The sequence below is a fragment of the Musca autumnalis genome, unplaced genomic scaffold (genome assembly GCF_047663935.1).
Source record: "Musca autumnalis isolate F117 unplaced genomic scaffold, ASM4766393v1 scaffold_1, whole genome shotgun sequence".
Lineage (NCBI taxonomy): Eukaryota > Metazoa > Arthropoda > Insecta > Diptera > Muscidae > Musca > Musca autumnalis.
Window position 1 is genome coordinate 57,566,709 of NW_027411644.1, and position 23,043 is coordinate 57,589,751.

Consider the following 23,043-nt stretch of genomic DNA (forward strand, 5'->3'; position numbering starts at 1 on the left):
TAGAGATATTTCATAGATGGAGTCCCATTAATGTGGTCTTTTATAGAGGGAATGTCTTTCCTGATAGCCCCCAAATGTGTCTTTCACAGATGGAATATACTCCAAGTTCTCTTCAATCGATGGAAGTCGGTACAAGGGGTCTTTTATAGATGGAGACTCCTCAAAGGGGCGTTTTTTTCTAGATGATAGCGTCTCCATGGGGAACTTCTTCTGATAGCAGTTCCCCTAAGGGGTCTTCAGTCGATAGAGGCCTCTCCAAAGGGGTTTATTTAAATAGAAGCCCCTTCAAAATGTTTTTCTATCGATAAAAGCCCCTGTAAGTGAGTCTTCTATAGATAAAAGCCTATCAAAGGGGGTTTCTCTTGACAAGTCTCTTCAAGTGTATCTTTTGTAGGTAAAAACTCCTCCAAGGTTTTCTCGATAAGTAGAAGCGTATGAATGGAAGACCCTCCAAAGGAGTCCTCTATAGATGGACAAAAGCAACGCTAAAGGGATCTTCTATTAATGGAATCTAAGGATGTCTTCTATACAGAGAACCCCTTCATGGTTATCCTGGAGGTGGAAATCTCTTAAAGGCATCATGTCGCCTATTATTCCAAATTTATTTTCGAGAATTTCTGCCTTTGATTCACGAATCATAATTGCCTATGTCCATAAACTGTTGAGCCACTCACTTTGACAATCGGTATCCGACTGTCTTGGAGCGCTATACTGCCCTAGAAGGCAGATAATCTGCATAGTAAAGACCTCTACTACTATTCTCGAATAGATGATATTCTATTTAGCATAAGTAGCTTTGGAAACTATTTATTCTTTAGTAAATATCTCCAATGCCATAGTAAAGTTGTTGACCTCTATTAGGCAGATACTATTTATTAGTGACATATAGGCTTTAACTATTCTGACAGTAGTCACTAGTATGTATGTAGCAGTGACCTTTGAATCCTTTTATTATAGATTAAATAGCATCTTATATCATATTTTCCGAGGCCATTCGCTTTACAGTAGAGACCTCCATACGCCAGCTTCTCTATAATAGTGACCTCTAGAGGTCATCTACTCTACAGTTCTAACTTGTTAAGCGATCTTATTTATTATAGTGACTTTCGAGGAGGGCTATGCTGAAGATGTGCTGCCCTTGTGTTTAGTAGCTACCTCTAGAAGTCAGTTATTCTACCCTTGTGTGTTGTGAGTCTAAAGGCCTGCGTACATAAGCTGCCTTGCCTGCTTACCTTGCTTACTTCTGATAAAAGAATAAAAAAGAAAAGGGCAACCCAGTTCGAAATTTGCTCGGCCTTCTTTATTCTTTTATTTTTATTATGTCAAAAATGAAGCAGGAAAGCAAGGCAATCAGGCAGAGCAGCTTATGTACGCAGGCCTTAAAGGCCTTGCCTTGCTTTCCTGCTTCATTTTTTGACATAATAAAAATAAAAGAATAAAGGAGGCCGAGCAAATTTCAAACTGGGTTGCCCCTGTCTTTTTTATTCTTTTATCAGAAGCAAGCAAGGCAACCAGGCGAGGCAGCTTATGTACGTAAGCCTTAATTACTCTACAAACGTGATTTTTTGAGACCAATTATGTAAAAATGATAGCTTATACGGACAACTACTCTTTGTAATGACCTATCAAGGCAGTTACTCTTCGCAATTTTATAGTTTTATTTTTATTTTTATTTTTCTCATCTATGAACATTGTAGTTTCAGAATTCGCAAAAACTTCCCAGGTGAAAGCAACTTTCATTTAATGTTAGTTCAGAAGCATCAAACATAGTTTAATTACTTGTTCAGGTTCTTCTGAGCGTATAAGTAGTGACAACAATCATACGACTCAGAATTTCTGCAAGTATGAAATTTCTCTTATTTGCGTTCCTTATTTCACGGTGAACACATTTCAGTGCAATTTCAAAATTTCATTAGCACTTCTTATAATTTCTGTGTTTTAGTTGGTATAAAATTCAACTGCATTATTTTAAACATTTTGAAATATAATGCCGAAGACCAGAAAAAATAGTACACGGTTTTACATTACAACCTAATATGTTGCCAATTAACGCAATTCAATCACTCTATATCATTACCGCACACATGTATAAGTATTTAACACCTCTGTTTCAGCAGCTACTGTGGTAATATGTATTGATTTCCTTCACACAAATGCACACGTACACACACACTCAGGCATGCAATCTTCTTCATTACAAAACCTTATCCCATTACAAGCCAGTGTAGTGTAGGTTAAGAATGCGTCCGTGTATTGGCAACATTTGCTCAATCAATGTTCGATTGCCTTCTTCTCCCCTCCTCCTGCTTCTTTTACTTTTCATCAACCAACCATCCATTCGTTTCAAGTTTCTTCACCTCATATGTGGACGATATTGTTTCGATCATCATTTCTTCGTTGCCTCCATAAAAATCTCATTAAAATTGGAAAAAATGAATGAATTATTTCAACGATCCCCAGTACCAAATTGTAATTCTTATTTCACACCTTATACCAAAGAAGCAGAAGATGGAGAAGTGCAAGCAGAAGACCCAATATGAATCAGGAACATTTGCTAAAACTAAACAAATCGTGGAAACAAACAAACGAAAGAACCAACGAACGTTGAAGATGGGTCACCATAAGAAATAAATAGCTTCATTACATTCAACCATTTGTATGACTTAATTGTGCGGGGGGGAGGGAAATAAACAAATGAACCGTGCCAAAGTGTACATCGGTGTTTGCGTGTGTGTGTCTGATTTTTTTTGTTGAACCCATTCCTACGTACCATAATCCTATTCTTCTTCTATTCACATAAACAAAACAAACGAGCAACAACAACGAAAAAAGAAAATCCCGAAAAAACACCAGCCAACAACTTACTCGTGCCGTATGCAATTTCCCACTTGTCGAATGCAAAATCTATGGGCAAAACCAGCAGCAGCAACAACAACAACACAACCAACATTTATGCCAATAACAACAAAAACAACAAATACAATATATAGAACAGCAATAATAGCCAGAAAATAAACAATGGAAAATATATGGCTACTATTCTGTGTGTGGACAGGGAGGGGGTAATCCAAAAGAATTGGAGAGAGAGACAAGCAGGAAACACAAAGAGAGAATGAGAATATTTTCAAACTGTTGCTATCCCCAATACATGATGCTCTTATCACTCTTTGTGACAGTCTCATCGTGTGGAAAACCAAAGGCATTCTCGCTTTTATTGGGCGTTAATGAGTGTGGGCTATTGAGAGTGTAGTCGAAAGAGAGTAATTGTAATGGAGAATTACAATTGCTGGAAAATAGCCAAAAAACTCTTTTAATCCCCAAAACAAAACACACAAAAATCGAATTGTATTGGCGCATGTTGAGCAAAATGAAATACAACAATAGCACGAAGGGATGCCATGTTTCTTTCGCGAAGAATAGTGGCGTAATAATAACAAGTTTAGAACGGTCTTAGCTTTTTATAGAACCCTTCTATAGACTGGAAGAGCTTTAGTTTTTCTATAGACTAGAAGAGCTTTAGGTCTTCTATATAGATTAAAATAGCTTTAGGTCTTCTTTATAGACTAGAAGACCTTTAGGTTTCTATAAAGACTGGAATACGTCTTCTATAGACTAGAAGAGCTTAAACTCTTCTATAGATTCTTTTGTAGATTAGAAGAGCTTAAATTCTGTACACTCTTTTACTATATAACACTCTTTTACTATATAAAATAGTCCAAGCTCTTCTAGTATAGAAGAGCTTGGACTATTTTATATAGTAAAAGAGTGTTAAGAAGAAGAGTGTCCAGAAGATCTTTTTGTCTTTTATAGACTAGAAGAGCTATAGCTCTTCTTTAGGCTCTTAGGCTAGAAGAGCTTTATCTGTTCTTTAGACTAGAAGAGTTTTAGGTCTTTTATATAATGTAGTAGTTCTAGAAGTAGTGGTGATAGTTCTATAGACTAGACGAGCTTTAGCAAACTTTTCTGTAGACTAAAATAGCTTTAGCAATCTCTTATATAGCCTAAAAGAGCTTTAAATCGTTTATAGACTAGAATAGTATTTAGTCTTCTATAGACTAAAAAAGCTTTAACTATTTTATAATTAACAAGCTCTTCTATATACTAGAAGAGCTGTATCAACTTTTCTATCGACTAGAAGAGCTTGCTAACGCTTTATCTCCTCTAAAGTTTAGAAGAGCTTTTGCTCGTCTATAGGCTAGAAGAGCTTTTACTCGTCTATAGGTTAGAAGAGCTTTAGCTCTTCTATAGACAAGGAGAGCTTTAAAAAGCTCTTTTATAACTAGAAGAGCTTGCTAAAGCATAGGCTAGATGAGCTTTAGTAAAGTCGTCTATAGCATAGAAGAGCTTTAACCGACTTTTCTATAGACTAGACAAGCTTTAACAAACTCCTCTATAACAAGCTGTTCTATAGACTAGAGGAGCTTAAGCCAGCTCTTTATATAGACTGGAAGAGCTTTAAAAAGCTCTTCGATAGATTAGAAGAGTTTTAAAAAGCACCTCTATAGACTAGAAGAACTTTAAAAAGCTCTTCTATAGATTAGATGATATTTAGTAAGCCCTTCTATAGACTAGAAGAGCTTTAACAAGATCTTCTAAAAAATAGGAGAGCTTTAGCCAGCTCTTCTTTAGATTGAAAAGTTTTGCACGCCCTTTATAGACTAGAAGAGTTTTAACAAACTCTTCTATAAACTAGAAGAGCTTTAACAAGCTCTTCTATAGACTAGACGAGCTTTAACAAGCTCTTCTATAGACTACAAGAGCTTTAACAAGCCTTTCTATAGACTAGAAGAGTTTTAGCCAGCTCTTCTGTATACTAGAAGAGCTTTAGCCAGCTCTTCTATAGACTGGAAGAGCTTTAGCAAGCTTTTCTATAGACTAGATGAGCTTTAGTAAGCTCTTCTATAGACTATAAGAGTTTTAGTATGCTCTTCTATAGACAATAAGAGCTTTAGCATACACTAGAAGGGCTCTCCAAGCTCTTCTATGGACTAGAAGGGCTTTACCAAGCTCTTATCTAGACTAGAATTGTTTTAACAAGCACTTCTATAGACTAGAAGAGCTTTAGCAAGCTCTTCTGTGCACTAGAAGAGCTTTAACAAGATGTTCTATAGACTAGAAGCTCTTCTATAGACTAGAAGAGATTTAGCAAGCTCTTCTAGAGACTAGAAGAGCTTTAGGAAGCTTTTCTATAGACTAGAAGAGCTTTAACAAACTATTCTATAACAAACTTTTCTATAGACTGGAGGAGCTTAAGACAGCTCTTTTATAGACTGGAAGAACTTTAAAAAGTTCTTCTATAGACTAGCAGAGCTTTAAAAAGCTCTTTTAGAGATTAGGGGAGCTTAAGCTAGCTCTTCTATGGACTAGAAGAGCTTTAGCAAGCACTTCTGTAGTCTTGAAGAGCTCTAACAAGCTCTTCTATAGACTAGAGGAACTAAGCCAGCTCTTCTATGAACTAGAAGAGATTTAGGAATCTCTACTGTAGACTAGAAGAGCTTTAACAAACTTTTCTATAACAAGCTCGTCTATAGAGTAGAAGAGTTGTAGCAAGCTTTCTATAGACTAGAAGCTTTAAGAAGATCTTCTATAAACTAGAAAAGCTTTAGCCAGCTCTTCTTTAGGTTGAAACTTTTTGCAAACTCTTCTATAGACTAGAAGGGCTTTACCAAGCTCTTATCTAGACTAGAAGTGCTTTAAGAAGCTCTCTATAGACTAAAATTTTTTTAACAAACTCTTCTATAAACTAGAAGAGCTTTAACAAGTTCTTCTATAGACTAGAAGAGTTTTAGCCAGCTGTTCTATAGACTAGAAGAGCTTTAGCCAGCTCTTCTATAGATTAGAAGAGCTTTAGCAAGCTCTTCGATAGACTAGATGGTTTTTATTAAAGTCTTCTGTAGACTAAAAGAGCTTTAACATGCTCTTCTATAGACAATAAGAGCTTTATCAAGCTCTTCTATACACTAAAGAGCTTTAGCAAGCTCTTCTGTAGACTAGAAGAACTTTAGCCAGGTCTTCTATAGACTAGAAGAGCTTTATCCAGCTCTTCTGTAGACAATAAGAGCTTTAGCATACACTAGAAGAGCTATGGAAACTCTTCTATAAACTAGAAGAGCTTTAAAAACCTCTTCTTTAGAGTAGAAAAGCCCTACTATACACTATAATAGCTTTAGCCATCACTTCTATAGACTATAAGAGCTTTAGCAAGCTCTTCGATAGACAAGATGGTTTTTATTAAGGTCTTATGTAGACTAAAAGAGCTTTAGCATGCTCTTCTATAGACAATAAGAGCTTTATCAAGCTCTTCTATACACTAAAGAGCTTTAGCAAGCTCTTCTATAGACTAGATGGGTTTTATTAAGTTCTTCTGTAGACTAAAAGAGCTTTAGCATGCTCTTCTATAGACAATAAGAGCTTTAGCGTACACTAGAAGATCTATGCAAACTCTTCTATAAACTAGAAGAGCTTTAACAAGTTCTTCTATAGACTAGAAGAGCTTTAAAAAGTTCTTCTTTAGAGTAGAAAAGCCCTACTATAGACTATAAGTGCTTTAGCCAGCACTTCTATAGACTATAAGAGCTTTAGCACGCTCTTCGATAGACTAGATGGTTTTTATTAAGGTCTTCTGTAGACTATATGGTTTTTATTAGGGTCTTCTGTAGACTAAAAGAGCTTTAGCTTTAGCTTCTATAGACAAGATGGTTTTTATTAAGGTCTTCTGTAGACTAAAAGAGCTTTAGCATGCTCTTCTATAGACAATAAGAGCTTTATCAAGTTCTTCTATACACTAAAGAGCTTTAAAAAGCTCTTCTATAGAGTTGAAAAACTTTAACAAGCCCTACTATAGACTAGAAGAGCTTTAGCCAGCTCTTCTATAGACTAGAAGAGCATTAGCCTGCTCTTCTTTAAACTAGAAGAGCTTTAGCAAGCTCTTCTATAGACTAAAGGGCCTTAGCCTGATCTTCTATAGACTAGAAGAACTTTAGCCAGCTCATCTATAGACCAGAAGAGCTTTAGCCAGCTCTTTTTTAGACTAGAAAAGCTTTTGCCAGCTCTTTTATAGCCTTACAAGTTGTTCTATAGACCAGAAGAGCTTTAAAAGCTCTTCTATATACTAGAGCTCGTCTATAGACTAGAAGTGCTTTAGCAAGCTCTTCTACAGACTAGAAGAGCTCAAGCCAGCTCTTCTGTAGACTAGAAGAGCTTTAACAAGTTCCTTCATAGACCAGAAGGGCTTTACCATGCTCTTCCATAGACTAGAAGGGCTTTACCAAGCTCTTCTATAGACTAGAAGAGCTCAATCCAGCTCTTCGATATCCTAGAAGAACTTTAGGAAGCTCTTCTGTAGACTAGAAGAGCTTTTAAAAGCTCTTCCATAGACTAGAAGAGTTTTGACAATATGTTCTATAGAGTAGAAGAGCTTTAGAAAGCTCTTCTATAGACTAGAACAACTTTAGTTCTACTACATATTAGAAGAGCTTTAGCTTTTTTGTGTAGAGTGGAAGAGCTTTCCTTTAACCAACTATTTTTATAGTTGTTACGAAGGCGGCAACCCTGCTTCAAACCGATTCCTGTTGCTTACCTTTTGCAAATAAAGAGAGTTACGTGTTTTTCCCAACTAAAGAGTAAATCTACCTTGAATGTATGAGTATGAGGAAGGCTAGGCTTTTGGCCCGTGTATAAGACAATTTTTGTGACTGGTTGCCTCTGTTTTGGTTGGTCGAAAACAAACACAGTTTCAGTAGTAGTTGTACATTATTAGACTGTAGTAAATATACAAAGTTTTTTGCATCAACAACACGACCACGGCCACGGAGAAACAGCAGCCAGTAATCATATCATCAGTCATTATAGCTGAAGCTGAATGTAGCAACGTCGTTGTTGTCCGTCGTCGCCGTCACCGACGTTTATGAAACAAACAAGAAGAAAACCGAGAAAATTAAAGAAAAATATAGAATTTTCATGATTTTGTTGTGAAAAGAAAAAAAAGTTTGAAATTAAAGTAATGAGATGGAAAAATTTAAATAAAATAGAGCATATTATGTTTAAAAGAAAAATTTTTGAAAAAAAAATTTAAAAAATGTGTTTTCCCAAAATGGTTTTGTTTGAAAACCATTGAAGAAAATTATTTTTTTGTGAAAAATATTAAATTAAGTTTGTGAGAGTGAGAGAAAACAATATACAGGCAATTTGTTTTTTGTTTAAATAAAATCCAAACTCATTTCACAAAAAGGCAATAACAAAAATAAGCAAAGCACAAAAAAAATGTTAATTAAACCAAAACGAAAAGAATTTTCCTAAGTGTGTGCCTGTGTATGTGTGTCTGTCTGTATCCATGTATGTGGTATGTGCAAGTGGATTTTCAGCCAAATTAAAAGGAAAATAATTTTTCTTGCATTTTGTTTGGAAAAAATAAAGAAAACAAATATGAAAATCTAAGTGATTTCAAAATGTGTTTCAAAAAATTGAAATTTAGGAAAAAATGAATAGAATTTTTGTGAAAAAATCAAAATATCTGCGATTTTCCTTTTTTGTTAAAATATGAAAAAAAAAATCTATCTCAAACTCATCTCAGCCATTTAAACATCCTACTCCCCCCATCTTTTGACAACTTCTCACTGTTAAGTACACTTTTCTGTGGATTGTTTACTTTAATATTGTGGCTTTTGCTTACATGTAAAGTTCTTTCATATTGTTTGCCTTTTTCCATTCTAAGAAAATGTTTAAAACAATTTATTTTTATTTTTGGTTGTGTGCTTTTCTTCATCTTTTTTGCTTATTTATGCCACCATTATGTACACACACTAATAATTGCACCTGCGTATAATGTGTATGTGTATCACATAAAAAACACACACAGCTTCTTCCTTTATCCTTTATATTCTTAATGTATTCTTCGGGTAGGAGTATGTGTGTATGTGTGTGTCTTGCTTGCCACTATATTACCATAATATTTCAAACTTTCCAACTGTTACCATTTTATCACACAGACACAACAACAACATTGACAAAATAAAACATTCTATCTCCCAAAAGAAAGGAAAACTGACAGACATACATCCCCAATCCCCGTAATTTTCAAACGTATTTTGTTTGAAAGAGAGTAATACAGTAAATAGCCATCTCTCAACTCTCCCACACTCTTAACTTTACCCACAAACAGAGGCTTTACTCCCCGTTTTACAAGAATCAAACCGAACTTTTTTTTAAATAGAAGAGAGTAGAAGAGAAATTTTCTTACGTTATTGTTGTAAGTTTATAGTGGGGTTAATGGTTTATTGTTACTACTGTTCTTGTACATCTTCTATTTCTTCTTTTGTGTATTGTTGTTTGTGGATTTAAACAAAAGTAGATTAACTGAAAAAATAAAAGGAAATTAGAGGGTCGGTCACATGATAAAAATTGTGGTTAAGCTGTATTTGTTTATTTTCTATTTTGTAATGAATTGAGGGTTGAAAATCCTTCTTATACTCACCTACATCTGTATACAGGACCAACAACCTGTTATCAAATTATAATAGTTCCCTTTAAGGAAAGTTTAAAGGTTTAAATGCATTAAGTTGTAAAAACTAATGAAAGTTAATATAAAACTGTGTTACATTAAAAATTCTAACAACTTCTTAAACGATTTTTTTGAAAGCACATAGCTTTGCTTATTTTCTAAAGTCTATATAAAAAATATTTAAAAAAAATATTAAGTAACAGTGTTTTATTTATAAATGCACTGAAAACTAGAAAATAATTTTTCGCTTAGCTTCAATATATATATTTTTCTTCGTGATGGAATCTCTCACCATTTTTAATTTAAATGCAAGCGTTTTATTTGGGAGATTCCATCATGAAGAAGACATATTGAAGCTAGTTTCTAGTTCTAGTTTTCAGTGCATTTACAAATAAAACACTGTAACTTAAGCTAGGGTCACATTAGGCAAATATTTGCTCTAGCGACCGGCAGTGTGCGCTTACTGAGAGCAAATGAGCGTAAATAATGCATTGAAATTTAGGCTCACTTGCTCTCAGTAAACACACACTCCCTGTCGCTGGAGCAAATATTTGCCTAGTGTGACCCTAGCTTTAATTATACCCTCAGCATTTATGCTAACGAGGGTATATACACTTTCATACGGGCAAAATATGCCTCATCGAAATAATGGTTTTAGACCCCAAGTATGTTTGGACGAAATGTGTTTCAGACAATTTAGAGTCAATTAAGCAATGTCCGTCTGTCTGTCTGGCTGGCTGGAGCGCACTATCGAACGTATAAACCGATTCGTATCAAATTTTGGCTTTCGTAATATTTTGACCAAACTTAGTTTAAGTTCGAAGATGGGCTATATCGGTCCACTACTTCCGGTACCTCCCCCACAAAAGTTCGAAAATGTTCGGAAAATTTGTGCGCACGATAACTCTAGAAGGGAGTAACCGATTTGGTCCATACTTTACACATCCTAATATTTCTACCAGATATAGATCAGGTTCAAATATGGACTAAATCGGTCCACTCCGTCGGGTACCTCCCACACAAAATTTTGGAAAAGTTCAGTTTAGGACCTGCTCTCGAATCGCTTTGATTTTTGTTGTAGCGACTTTTATTCACTGCCCCCATACGACGGTACAAGTTTCATCAGAGGCAAGTCCATACTTTCTGAAAAAATAGCCTTAAGGTGCAGAAAACCCCTATGTGTAGTGGTTGGAGAGCAAGATATCTCTCGAGCGGATCTACCGATTCGGTCCAAAATGTGGCCTTCGTTATATTTTGTGCAAACTTATTTAAGTTCGAAGATAAGCCATATCGGTCCACTCCTTCAGGTACCTCCCCCACAAAAGTTCAAAAATGCTCGGAAAAATTGTTCGTACGGTAACTCTTGAAGGGAGTGGCCGAATTGATCCATACTTTACACATCCTAATATTTCTACCAGATATAGATCAGGTTCAAATATGGACTATATTTGTTCACTCCATCCGGTACATCCCATACAAAATTTCGGATAAGTTCACTTTAAGACCTGATATCGAATCACTTTGATTTTTGTTGAAGCAACTTGCATTCGCTGCCTCAATTACGATGCTAAAAGTTTTTTTCAGGGGCAAGTCAATATTTCTTGAGCAAACAGCCCGAAGTGTGTAAAACCCCCTATGGCACCGTATGTAGTGGCTGGAGATCCACTTCCATAATGGTCAATGTCGATCCATTCCTTTTAGTATCTCCTCCGCAAAACTTTTGATCTGTAATCCTAATCAATATTTTTGTCGGTTCAAAGGTCCAACATTTTTAAAACCCCCTAAATACATACGTTTTTTGGGAAAAAATTGTTTCAATATACACAGGCTGAGGGTATATCTCTGTCGGCAAAGACAACTGATACATTTTTACTTGTTTTTTTTATTAAATTATTTTTTTTTTAACTTTTTGATTACTGAGCCAATTTATGCCGAAGATGTAGATACAAACTTTAAAATGCCTGAGTCGGTGAAACCTGGACCCATGTCCACAATTTTCGGTAGAGAAGTTTCTGTACCATTGGAAATTCAAAATGCCAAGTTACAGCCAATTCGGGGGAAGTTTCTGTACCATTGGCAACCTCAAATGCCAAATTACATTCAATTCGGCCATAAAATTAAGATAAAATCTCTAAAACACTTGAAATCGGAAACAATTGGGAACGCCAAATGCCAAGTTACAGCCAATTCGGCCTAAAAATGAAGATAAAATCCTTAAAACACTTGAAATCGGGTGGTACCGCTATATGGGGGCTATACAAAACCTGGACATATGTCCACAAATTTTGGTGGGGAAGTTTCTGTACCATTGGCAACCACAAATGCCAAATTACAGCCAATTCGGCCTAAAAATTAAGATAAAATCCTTAAAACACTTGAAATCGGGTGGTACTGGTGGAGAAGTTTCGGTACCATTGGGAACACCAAATGCCATGTTACAGTCAATTCGGCCTAAAAAAATTAAGATAAAATCCTTAAAACACTTGAAATCGGGTGGTACCGCTATATGGGGGCTATACCAAAACCTGGACCTATGTCCACAATTTTTTGTGGGGAAGTTTCTGTATCATTGGGAACTCCAAATGCCAAGTTACAGCCAATTCGGGCTAATAATGAAGGTAAAATCCTCAAAATACATGAAATAGGGTGGTACCGCTATATGGGGGCTATAGGAAAAAATGGACCCATATTGGTTTTGTTCTCATATTCATGTATTGTTATACAAATCTGAAGTGTGTGCACAGTTTCAGTGCGATTGGTCAACTGCAACTGTGTTGAAAATGAGTTACTAGATTTGAACTAAACGGATACCAAAGCAAGTTAAATAAAACACTGTAAAAATATATTGATTTCACTGTACAACAAAATGCTACTTTTTTGTGTTGAAAGGCTCGGAGAGGTTCTTTCCTATTTTAACTGTTGATTTTGTGTCAGCCAATATCATCCTGAATAGTCGAATTAGCTTTGCAGGGAAGCCAAACTCAGACATCGCTTGAAACACCTTTGCTCTAATTGGGCTGTCGAACGCGGCCTTATAGTGAACTAACAGGTGGTACGTGTCGATTTGTCTTTCGTGGGTCTTTTCCAGTATTTGGCGCAGTGCACAGTGGATCCACCCATTGCACACTGGTCTGAAATCCAATTTTTCTGGCCAAAACTATTTGCATGCCCTTTTTGTATTGATATTTAGTTTTATTTATAATTACTGTCACAAAATATTAATTCAGAATTATTTTCACTCTAAATTTCCAAAAAACCCGTTAAAATATATTAAACAGGGTGACCCCATTCTATGGGGTCTAAACTAAAACTTCGACCTATGTTTATAATTTTTGGTAAGAAGGGTTCATATCTTTTAAGAAATCAAAATGCAAAATTACAGCTAAATCGGCTTAAAAATATGGCTAAAATTGTCAAATTATCTTCAATTGGGGGTACCCTTATATGGGGGCTATACCCCAACGTGGACCTATGTCGACAATTTTTTGGTTGAAATATTCTCTGGACTCTCAAAATAAAAATACCAAGTTTTCAGGAAAATCGGTTCAAAACTGTGTTTCTAAGAATTAAATTTGTACCAGCCGAATATGAAATATTTCGGAATTTGATGTAGACTGAAAAAATTGTGCATGATTTATCGCAACGAATCGCACCTTGAAATGATTTTTTTATTAAAGTATACACATCAAAGTATTTTTGATTTTTTTCTAACATCGACCACTAGCGATCAAAATTATTTCGGCCCATGACAATTTTACCATTGAAACAAAATGTAAGAATTTAAGAGTGTTCCAGAAATATGTTGATAACTTTGTTCTTAGACCGAATTTTTCTTCTGTTCTTTTTGGAAAATGAATCTATTTACATTCGTCTTTATTCTCCATATTTGAGTTTTACCTTTACATTTGTACTTATTGCGATTTTATAACCCACAAATTATCACAAAATACTGCTCACTCAACTCGATTAATAACACAGTAAACAAATCTGTATTTTGACTCCTTCTCGTCTAACGGTAAATACAAATTTGGAATAAACAATCTTTGTTTTTGTTGTTTTGAAGTGTTACCTTCCATATTGCGAAGAGAAAAACTCAAAAGAAGAATATCAAAAAATTGACTTTTGGCCAAAGAATTCACATTTGCGACCAATGTGCATTGGCCAAAAATAAAAAAATGAATGTCAAAATTTTGGTTCAACATCTGGCAACTCCGACAGCTATGACATGGACCTTTTTAAAAATATATTAATTTTTGTTTCATTCGAACGCGATCTTCTTAAGAATAGCTTCAAAAGTCGGAACATTTGACTAATATTTTTTGTTGTGAGTACAACCTATATTTTAAGTGCAAGTAAATATATTCAAAATATCGCGAAACTAATACGTATAGCAAAATAATATAGTGGATTTTGAAGGAGGAGGTAATAGCTTAATTTTCATTAAAAAATAGTGTTTTAGCGTGTTGTGGAATTCAAGTTAGCTGCATATTTTCTTAGTGTATTTTGTAATGCCAATTCGATCATATACTTAAATTTGATCTAAGGTTTTAGTCATGATGCCCACCAGTGCCCACCTCGGGAATAATTTTCCAAAGTAGGTCATGGGTTTAAGATTATTCAGTATTAAAATCAGCTGCCATCTAGTGCCAGACTATAAATGGTGGGTTGCTGACTAAAGCTGCCCTAGAAATTGGTTTCTATGGATATATTATCGTATAACTCTGTTATCTGACCACGTACATTAACATAATTGACATCAGTGGCAAGATGAAGAAATCTTCTTCCAAATTCGTCTTTCGTTGGCGGTACTTGCCTTCCAGGAAGAACGTTATAAGATCTATATTAAAAATTTTACCAATTTTCGGACAAAAATGTTGATTTTTTTTAATCCGTTAATTGGTTGAATTTTATGTTGTTTTGGAGATTGTTTTGTTTCCCCAAGCCTATTTTTGCATCATAAGAAAATCGGGACATTTGTTTATGTCATTTTGTATTAACAGCATAAAACAATTTTTACCATATACCCCCTCCAGAGGGGAAAGGGGGGAGAAGCTACGCTCGTGGTCTCTTAAAACACTCTTCGCAGCAGCACAGAGCTGTAACCGGCGTATTGGCTTGATTTTTACACTCTAAATATTTTTGGCCACTTTCTCCATACAAGTGGATCCACTGTGCAGTGTGAAGATTTGGTCAATTGTCGACTTACCAGGTCTAAAACCGCATTGGTATGATCCGATTATTTCATTGACCATGGGTTTTAAACGTTCACACAGTATGCTCGACAGCACTTTGTATGCGAAAGGTAGGAGACTTATGATTCTGTAATTTGCAAAAACCGTCTTGAGGCTGAGGTTCCAATCGTTGGGCATGCTTTTTTTCTGCCAAATGTAGCAAATTAAGTGATGCATACTCCTTATCAGCAATTCGCCGCCGGTCATGAAGAGATCGGCGGGAAGTCCATCAGCTCCTGCTGCCTTATTGGTTTTCAGCCGATTAATAGCTGTCATAACCTCGTTTTGCCTAGGTGGTAAACATTCAACGTTGCAATTTACGATTGGTTCTGGGGTATCTTCATCGTCACCTATAGTCGATATCAAGAGCTTTATAAAGTGCTCCTTCCAAATTCTTAGTACGTTATCTTTATCAGTTATCAGATTCCCTTCGTAATCTTTGCAGGAGGATGTGCCTGCAGAATATCCTTCAGTCTGGTGTTTTACACTATGGTAAAATGTTCGGACTTCATTTAGACTCCTGAACATCTCGAGTTTCTCATGCTCACGTTTTTTCTCCTGAAAAAAAACAAACGCTTCTCCTCTTCTCCCGATAAGATTCTTTTGCGCTTCGTGTTGCTACTGAATGCAGGGTAGCTCTGTATGCAGCGCACTTCTCTTCTGTAGCCTTACGACACTCCTGATCGTACCATAAATTTTTAGGTGGAGGTTTTTGGTACCCAAGTATAGATTTTACGTCTATCACAACATGATCAATCTGATTTTTTGTTGTCCCATCTGGAGATATCCACGTAGCCTTGTGTATGTCGAGATATGGCTGGTGCTGCTCACTACCATCTGCTTTGCCGCTGCAAAATCGATCAGCCTCATTCCGTTGTCTGTTGTTACCTCATGATGGCTGAACGTGCCGACCGTGGGACCAAATATATTTTCCCTTCCAATTTTAGCATTAAAATCTTCTAGAACAATCTTAATGTCATGGCCAGGGCAGCAGTCGTATGCTCTCTCGGGGCGCTCGTAGAATATATCCTTGGTCTGTTCGTCTTTTTCTTCGCTCGGGGCATGGGCGTAGATGAGACTGATGTTAAAAAAACTTTGCTTTTATGCGGATTGTGGCAATTCTCTCATCAACCGAAGAAAATCTGGATACGAGATTTTTAAGCCTCCGGTTTACCATAAATCCAACACCTAGCTCATGCTTCGTTTCATGGCAGTTATAATGCATTGCGTAATCGTTTGTGATATTTACGTCTGCCCCATTACATCGCACTTTCTGTAAGGCGATAATATCAGCTTTGTACTTATCAAATACATCCGCCAGAGCGCAAACTGACATTCCAGGTGCAGATTCGCAGATCATGGTCCTTGAAACGTTTGCGGGGGTCGACAACTTTAGAGGGGTTTGTTTTTCATCTTTTTCTTTGTTTTTTCATAGTAAACTGTTTTGACGGGATGAGCCCAATGCCCAACCCAAGCTTTTATAGTTCTTATGGGTGAATGCGCGACACATGTTAGCTCACTACCTTTAACGGGCGTTAAAGGCAGCTCCCCAGGTGACACCACGGGGAGGTCAGTGTCCACTTGAGATGAAAGAGGGACCAAGATAAGTCCTGGGCTTTGCCATGTTAAAGCCGGTCAAGACCGTTCCTTGGTATCATTCATCCCCTGCGTCAACCACACTTTCATACGGGCATAAAGTGTCTCATCGAAATAATTGTTTTAGACCCCAAGTAAGTTTTTTATGAAATAAGTTTCAGACAATTTGGAGTTGATTTAGCCATGTCCGTCCCTCTATCTGTCTGGCTGGCTGGAGCGCACGATAACTCTCGAACGGACCGATTCGGTCCAAAATTTGGATTTCGTAATATTTTGGCCAAACTTAGTTTAAGTTCGATGATGTGTTATATCGGTCCACTCCTCCCCCACAAAATTCGAAAATGTTCGGAAAATTTGTGCGCACGATAACTCTTGAAGGGAGTAACCGATTTGGTCCATAATTTGCACATCGTGAAATTTCAACCAGACTTAGATGAGGTTCCAATATGGTTCCAAACGAAAAAATGAACCAATGAAACCACTTACGTATTAGACAGTAGCCCCGCTTTCCAACCGCTACCTCTTAAATTTCGCTTAAGAAAATATTTAACTTTTATGAAATAAAATCTATCTCCAAACTTGATCTAAATGTGAGTGAAATATTTAGATGTGCAAAGTTTGTGAGCTACTTCATACTATGCTTTTAGTAACCACCAACCATTTTTGCTGTTTTAGAAGTTTTTAAAGCTTTTCACCATTATGTAAAGAAGCGTGAACTTTCCCACTCAACAAATTATAAAACGGTAATCAGGACCAGTATAACAACCTTCGGTAAAAATTTCAAAACTATTCTCGAGCATTAAATTTAAACTGTGTTTAGTACCAAACATTTTTGAACTTTACATCTTTGTGTTTATTTCAGCTCGAGTCCATATTTTGTTGCAATTCAATTGTTTGAATAACAACAAAATATTTTAAAGTGGATATGAAATTGATTAGTTGCGGGCGAATTTTTGAACTTTTATAAGAGAGTTTCCGAATTAATTGTCATATGTAGTCCACTTTCAAACTTGTTCTAAGTTCGGCAAAAAATTCTGATGTATGGACCCAATGGGTTACTCCCCTCGGCAGTTATCGTATTATCCAGCCAGCCCGATAAAAGGACGGACATGACTTGATCTACTCCAACTGTTTTGATAATGATTTGGTATTAACTATGTGGTGTCTGTGAACATTATTCCAGTGAGGCACATTGCTGATCAGCACAAAGTGTGTATAACCTATGTATATACAAGGTTGAGCGTACAATTACACTGTGCAAAATTGTTGAGGTAATCTTGTGCAAACAATTTGAGCTGAGGATTTTTTGAAAGTACAGACCCAAACGACTAAAACTCCTAGTTGGGTTTTGTTGTATCAGATCCAGCATGGCCTTTATGGCCCAATCTAAATATGGTTAAATATTGACTTTTTAAAGCAATTCTGGGCTATATCTCGGAAACCAATGCGAATCTTCATCTGACCTCTGAAGCAAATTTGTAGATAGGGGCAAGAATAACATATTTGGAGAAATAATGAATTCGAAAAACTACATTTATTGCCTCAAATTTTATAAAATATCGAAAATTTCCATAATTTGTATACATTTCGCACCATATCTCCAAAACCGTTAATTTTTTCTTAACGTTTCCTTTAAGATAAATATTCGCTGGAATGTAATACACAACTCTTCAGAACATGTCATTGTTGTAAATTGCCTCGATTTAATGAATATGTCAATAATGTTGAGAAATCCCAAATGCGAGAATAAACTGTCGATGTAAACTGTGTTTGAAATATGTGTTGTAAAATATATGATGCAAAATACCGCTGAAACAACATGAAGTAAGCATTTTAGAGTTTCAGAATGTTCTGCAGAATTGCTGAGAACATTATTTGTAAGATTTTTGCAAAAGGTTACTTGGTTCAACTCCCAATGGCTTAGCTGATATTGACCAGAATTTATAAATTTTCTATATTTTATCGATTTTGATGTCCTAGATGGAGTTTTTCTTATAAAGTCTGTTCAAAAGATAAGTTCTACTAGTTTAGGGCTACAATATTGCCAAAGACAACAAGACCAAATTCCAAATCGTTTGCGGTTTCCAAGCAAAATCGCGAAAACCTAAAATAAACCTAAAAATCTGAACTTTGATCGCGATATTTTTAAAAATCCCTCCTGCGATTTTTTTTTGTTTTTGGATTTTTATATGAACATTGCTGTTTCAGAATCCGCGAAAACTTCCCAGATGTAAGCGGTTTTCATTCAAAGTTAGTTAGGGTGCACCCTTCATGACATTGTTTTATAGGGGGCCATACAGTCAGTACATTGTCCCAATTTGAACTTCTATATCTCAAAAATGGTAAAACCTACGAAAATGCCATTGAGGTCGATCTTGTAGAGAATTTTCACTGCTACAAGATTTTCTTTAATCCCATTTCGATAGGGTTTGCGGTTTCGAAGCAAAATCGTGAAAACCTAAAAAAGCCTCAAAAATGTGAACTTTGACCGCGATTTATTCGAAACTCCCTCCGACGATTTTTTTTGTTTTTTTTTTTTTATTTTTCTCATCTATGAACATTGTAGTTTCAGAAACCGCAAAAACTTCCCAGGTGTAAGCATCTTTCATTTAAATTTAGTTAAGGGGCACCGTGAAAGGGGAACTAGAAATACATTTTCACTCCTTTGATGTTACTTTCCCAATTTAGGTTGATGCAGGGGATGAAAGATACCAAGCAACGGCCCTGACCGACTATAACATGGGACCAAAGAAAAAGGAAAAACAACCCCCTCTAAAGTTGACGACCCCCGTAAACGTTTTACCATGATCTGCTAATCTGCACCTGGAATGTTCGCACTCTTTATAGAGAAAATCACAAGGATAAACTTCTGTATCGATCTAGTCATGTCCGTCTTGCGTCCGCAATAATTGAGATAGAACGCTGTAATTTTTGCAGCCGAATGTACCATAGGCATGTCAAGTTCGCGGATGGGTTATATCAGACTACATGTTCGTATAGCCTCAATCAAAAATTGGCAACATCGAAGTAGCTCCTATTTTCCATTTTATGTTTCCAGTGGCCACAAAACATCTCCACCAAAATTGATCACCATATGTCTATGTTTTGGTGTAGCTCTCATATAACGGTACGTGCAGATTTTCTGTATTTTGAGAATTTTTATTGTTTTAGAGGAGGCCATACAGTCAGTCCCAATTATCCCAATTTGAACTTCTATGGTAAAACCTACGAAAATACCTTTGAGGTCAATCTTGTAGGGAATTTTCACTGGTACAAAATGTTCTTTAATCCCATTTCGATAGGGCTTGCGGTTTTCAAGCAAAATCGTGAAAACCTAAAAAGCCCTAAAAATGTGAACTTTGACCGCGATTTATTTGAAAATCCCTCTGGCGATTTTTTGATTTTTTCTCATCTATGAACATTTTAGTTTCAGAATCCGGAAAAACTTCAGGTGTAAGCGCCTTTCATTTAAATTTAGTTGATGTTTCTCATGAAGTACCATAACATGGTCTTCAACAAGAAGTCCTGGTTTTGAGGAAGTCTTTATACCCTCAGCCTTTAGGCTATGAAGGGTATATACACTTTCATACGGGCAAAATGTGCCTCATCGAAATAATGGTTTTAGACCCCAAGTATGTTTGGACGAAATGTGTTTCAGACAATTTGGAGTCGATTGAGCAATGTCCGTCCGTCTGTCTGTCTGTCTGTCTGGCTGGCTGGAGCGCACGATAACTCTCGAAGGGATGAACCGATTCGGTTCAAATTTTGGCTTTCGTAATATTTTGTCCAAACTTAGTTTAAGTTCGAAGATGAGCTATATTGGTCCACTTCTTCCGGTATCTCCCCCACAAAAGTTCTAAAATGTTCGGAAAATTTGTACGCACGATAACTCTTGAAGGGTGTAACCGATTTGGTCCATACTTTGCCCATCGTGGAGCGTGTACCAGACTTAGATCAGGTTTCAATATGGACTCAATCGGTCCACTCCGTCGGGTACCTCCCACACAAAATTTTGGAAAAGTTCAGTTTAGGAACATCTCTCGAATCGCTTTGATTTTTGCTTTAGCAACTTGTATTCACTGCCCTCCATACGACGGTATAAGTTTCATCAGGGGCAAGTCCATTCTTCCTGAGAAAATAGCCTGAAAGTTGCAAAAAAAACCCTATGACACCGTGGGAGGAGGTTGGAGGGCAAAATAACTCTCGAACAGGTCTGCCGATTCGGTCCAAAGTTTGGCCTTAGTAATATTTTGTCCAAACATAGTTTAAGTTCGAAGATAAGCCATATCGTTCCACTCCTTCAGGTACCTCCCCCACAAAAGTTCAAAAATGTTCGGAAAAATTGTGCGTACGATAACCCTTGAAGAGAGTGGCCGAATTGGTCCATACTTTACACATCCTAATATATCTACCAGATATAGATCAGGTTCAAATATGGACTATATTTGTCCACTCCATCCGGTACCTCCCACTCAAAATTTCGGATACATGTTCACTTTAAGACCTGCTTTCGAATCACTTTGATTTTTGTTGAAAATTTTTATTGTTGCATTGCTGCCTCAATTGCGATGGTAAAAGTTGTTTCAGGGGCAAGTTCATACTTCTTGAGCAAACATCCCTGAAGGTCTAAAAAACCCCTATGGTACCATATGTAGTGGATGGAGATCCATTCATTTTAGTATCTCCTCCGCAAAACTTTTGATATTAAATCCTAATCAACATTTTTGTCAGTTCAAACGCACAAAATTTTTAAAACTCCCTAAATACATGCGTTTTGTGGAAAAAAAATTGTTTCAATATACACAGGCTGAGGGTATATCTCTGTCGGCAAAGCCGACTGATACTTTTTTTTTGTGAACACTTAACAGTATTTTATAAGAACGCCTATTGCAGATATTCGACCAGTTGGTTTTCCATATGTATAAAAGGAAAATTTCTCAGGAAGTGTTATTGGACTTCTATTTGAAGATCTTACGGCAATTTATTAGATATCTGCGTAGTCTTACACGTTGGTCTACTAGGAGAACAAGGAGATGTTGCTCTATTATTAGAAGACGCAATGGTATTCCGTAAGAGGAGTAAAACAAGGATATGCTGGTCTGCTCTTAGAAGACCCAATGGTATTCCATAAGACGAGGCAATGTCTTCTATAGGAAGATTTAATGTTAAAATACGACTTTTTTATCTTCTATAAGAAAAACTACCTTTCCGCCAGTCGCACTTTGTTTACCTTGTTTTTTTTTTCAATCGAACAGAGATTACATTAATTAAGGACACTGAAGAACAATTGTTGTTCATAGAAATACGTTTATCTCAAGTTTACTTGTATTTCCTTTCCACCTTTTTCCTTGAAATAGCAACCTGTTGTTTTGATATCGTTTTTTTTGCATTGCATTTTCCTCTCCACATCTTTCAATTGCGACCATCATAAATTGCCAATATAAAATTTCCTGCATTAAGGCAGGGCTTTTGTTTTTCAGCAAGTTGTCAGTGTGCAGTGTGAAAAACGCCGTGTTATGGCGGTTTCTCTTTTACGGTGCTTTTGTTTTATGCAATGATAGTGACTGTTGTTGTTCCTGTTGCTGTTTTTGTTCCAGCGTTATCATGCGAAGCTATTCAGTGGTCGTTTATTTGCATGACATTTATTTTTACCTTCGTGTCGATTGCATGTCACACTCACTTGAGTGGGTGTGTGTGCGTGCGTGCAAGTGACATATGTATGTGAGAGGATGTGCGTTCATTCTACCACCATAATAAAAACAAAAGTTATTAAACAACAAGGATTATGGTGGTAGCGCGCCTTCAGATGTGGCTGTGTAGCTGGCAGACAGACAGCCAGCCTGCATATTTTGTGTGGGTGTGTTTACGTGGTAGCTCTGCTCTCTGCTGATATTTTGATGCATTGGCGCGTTTGTTTGCAAACTTGTTATGTGAATTATATAAAACGGCTTGTATGCATAACAAGGCGTAGGATCTTTAAGTGATTATTCCACATATTTTGTTTTTGTTACTTAATAAGATTGCTGACATGTAAGACATTTCTTTTTTACCGCTACGCAAAAATCAAGAATAACCTCGAAATTCCATTTAATATTCAATGTGAATATTTTAATTGAATAGTTGTGTCAAGACCAAACAAAACTTAAAATAGAATATAAGGCGATGAATGCTGGTTAAGAAGGGATCAAATGACAGGTTGTCCTCTATTATTAAAATATAAAATTTGGAAGCATATGAATGTAGGTTTCCTCTTATCAAATGATTGTCATCACTGACATAAAACTTTTTTTTTTTAAATAAGCAAACATCTGAATTTGATTACAGGAAATTAACGCCAATATTTTCTATTTTGTAAATCATTATTTGACCATCACAACTAATGTGAAAGGTCATCCCCTTTTAACACTCAACTTATAAAGAGGGCTTGATATGTGTCACACATACCACGGAAATAAATCTGTATTATACTGTTATGTTAAGGAAAGAAGGGCATTTTAAAGATGTGATAGCTCATGTCTCATTTACACCAGAAGGTTTTTTTAAAGAAGTTCATATAAAATAATTATTCCACAAATATCCCAGAAGCGACAAGGGTCAATGAAATGGGACCTCATTTTAAGAGCCGTTTTCGAACGGCATGCCTTAACGACACGCTTCTAGAGAAGTGGTTCATGGCTGAAACTCTAAGAACCTTTTGAGTGCAAGGCGAGTGTGTAT

At 36.3% G+C, this 23,043-nt stretch overlaps 1 protein-coding gene across 3 annotated transcripts in view; it reads left to right on the forward strand.

The window, feature by feature from the left end:
- LOC141398150 (rho guanine nucleotide exchange factor 17) overlaps positions 1–23,043 on the forward strand; it is a 443,900-nt gene that overhangs the window by 357,168 nt on the left and 63,689 nt on the right. The window contains exon 1 of one of the 3 annotated variants that reach the window (XM_073975393.1): positions 7,691–7,999. The exons of 1 other annotated variant lie outside the window; for it this stretch is intronic. The gene's annotated coding sequence lies outside the window, so the exon portion shown is untranslated. Of the gene's footprint in view, positions 1–7,690; positions 8,000–23,043 lie in introns of those variants that run through there. One more of the 3 variants, XM_073975390.1, reaches the window with a different exon arrangement.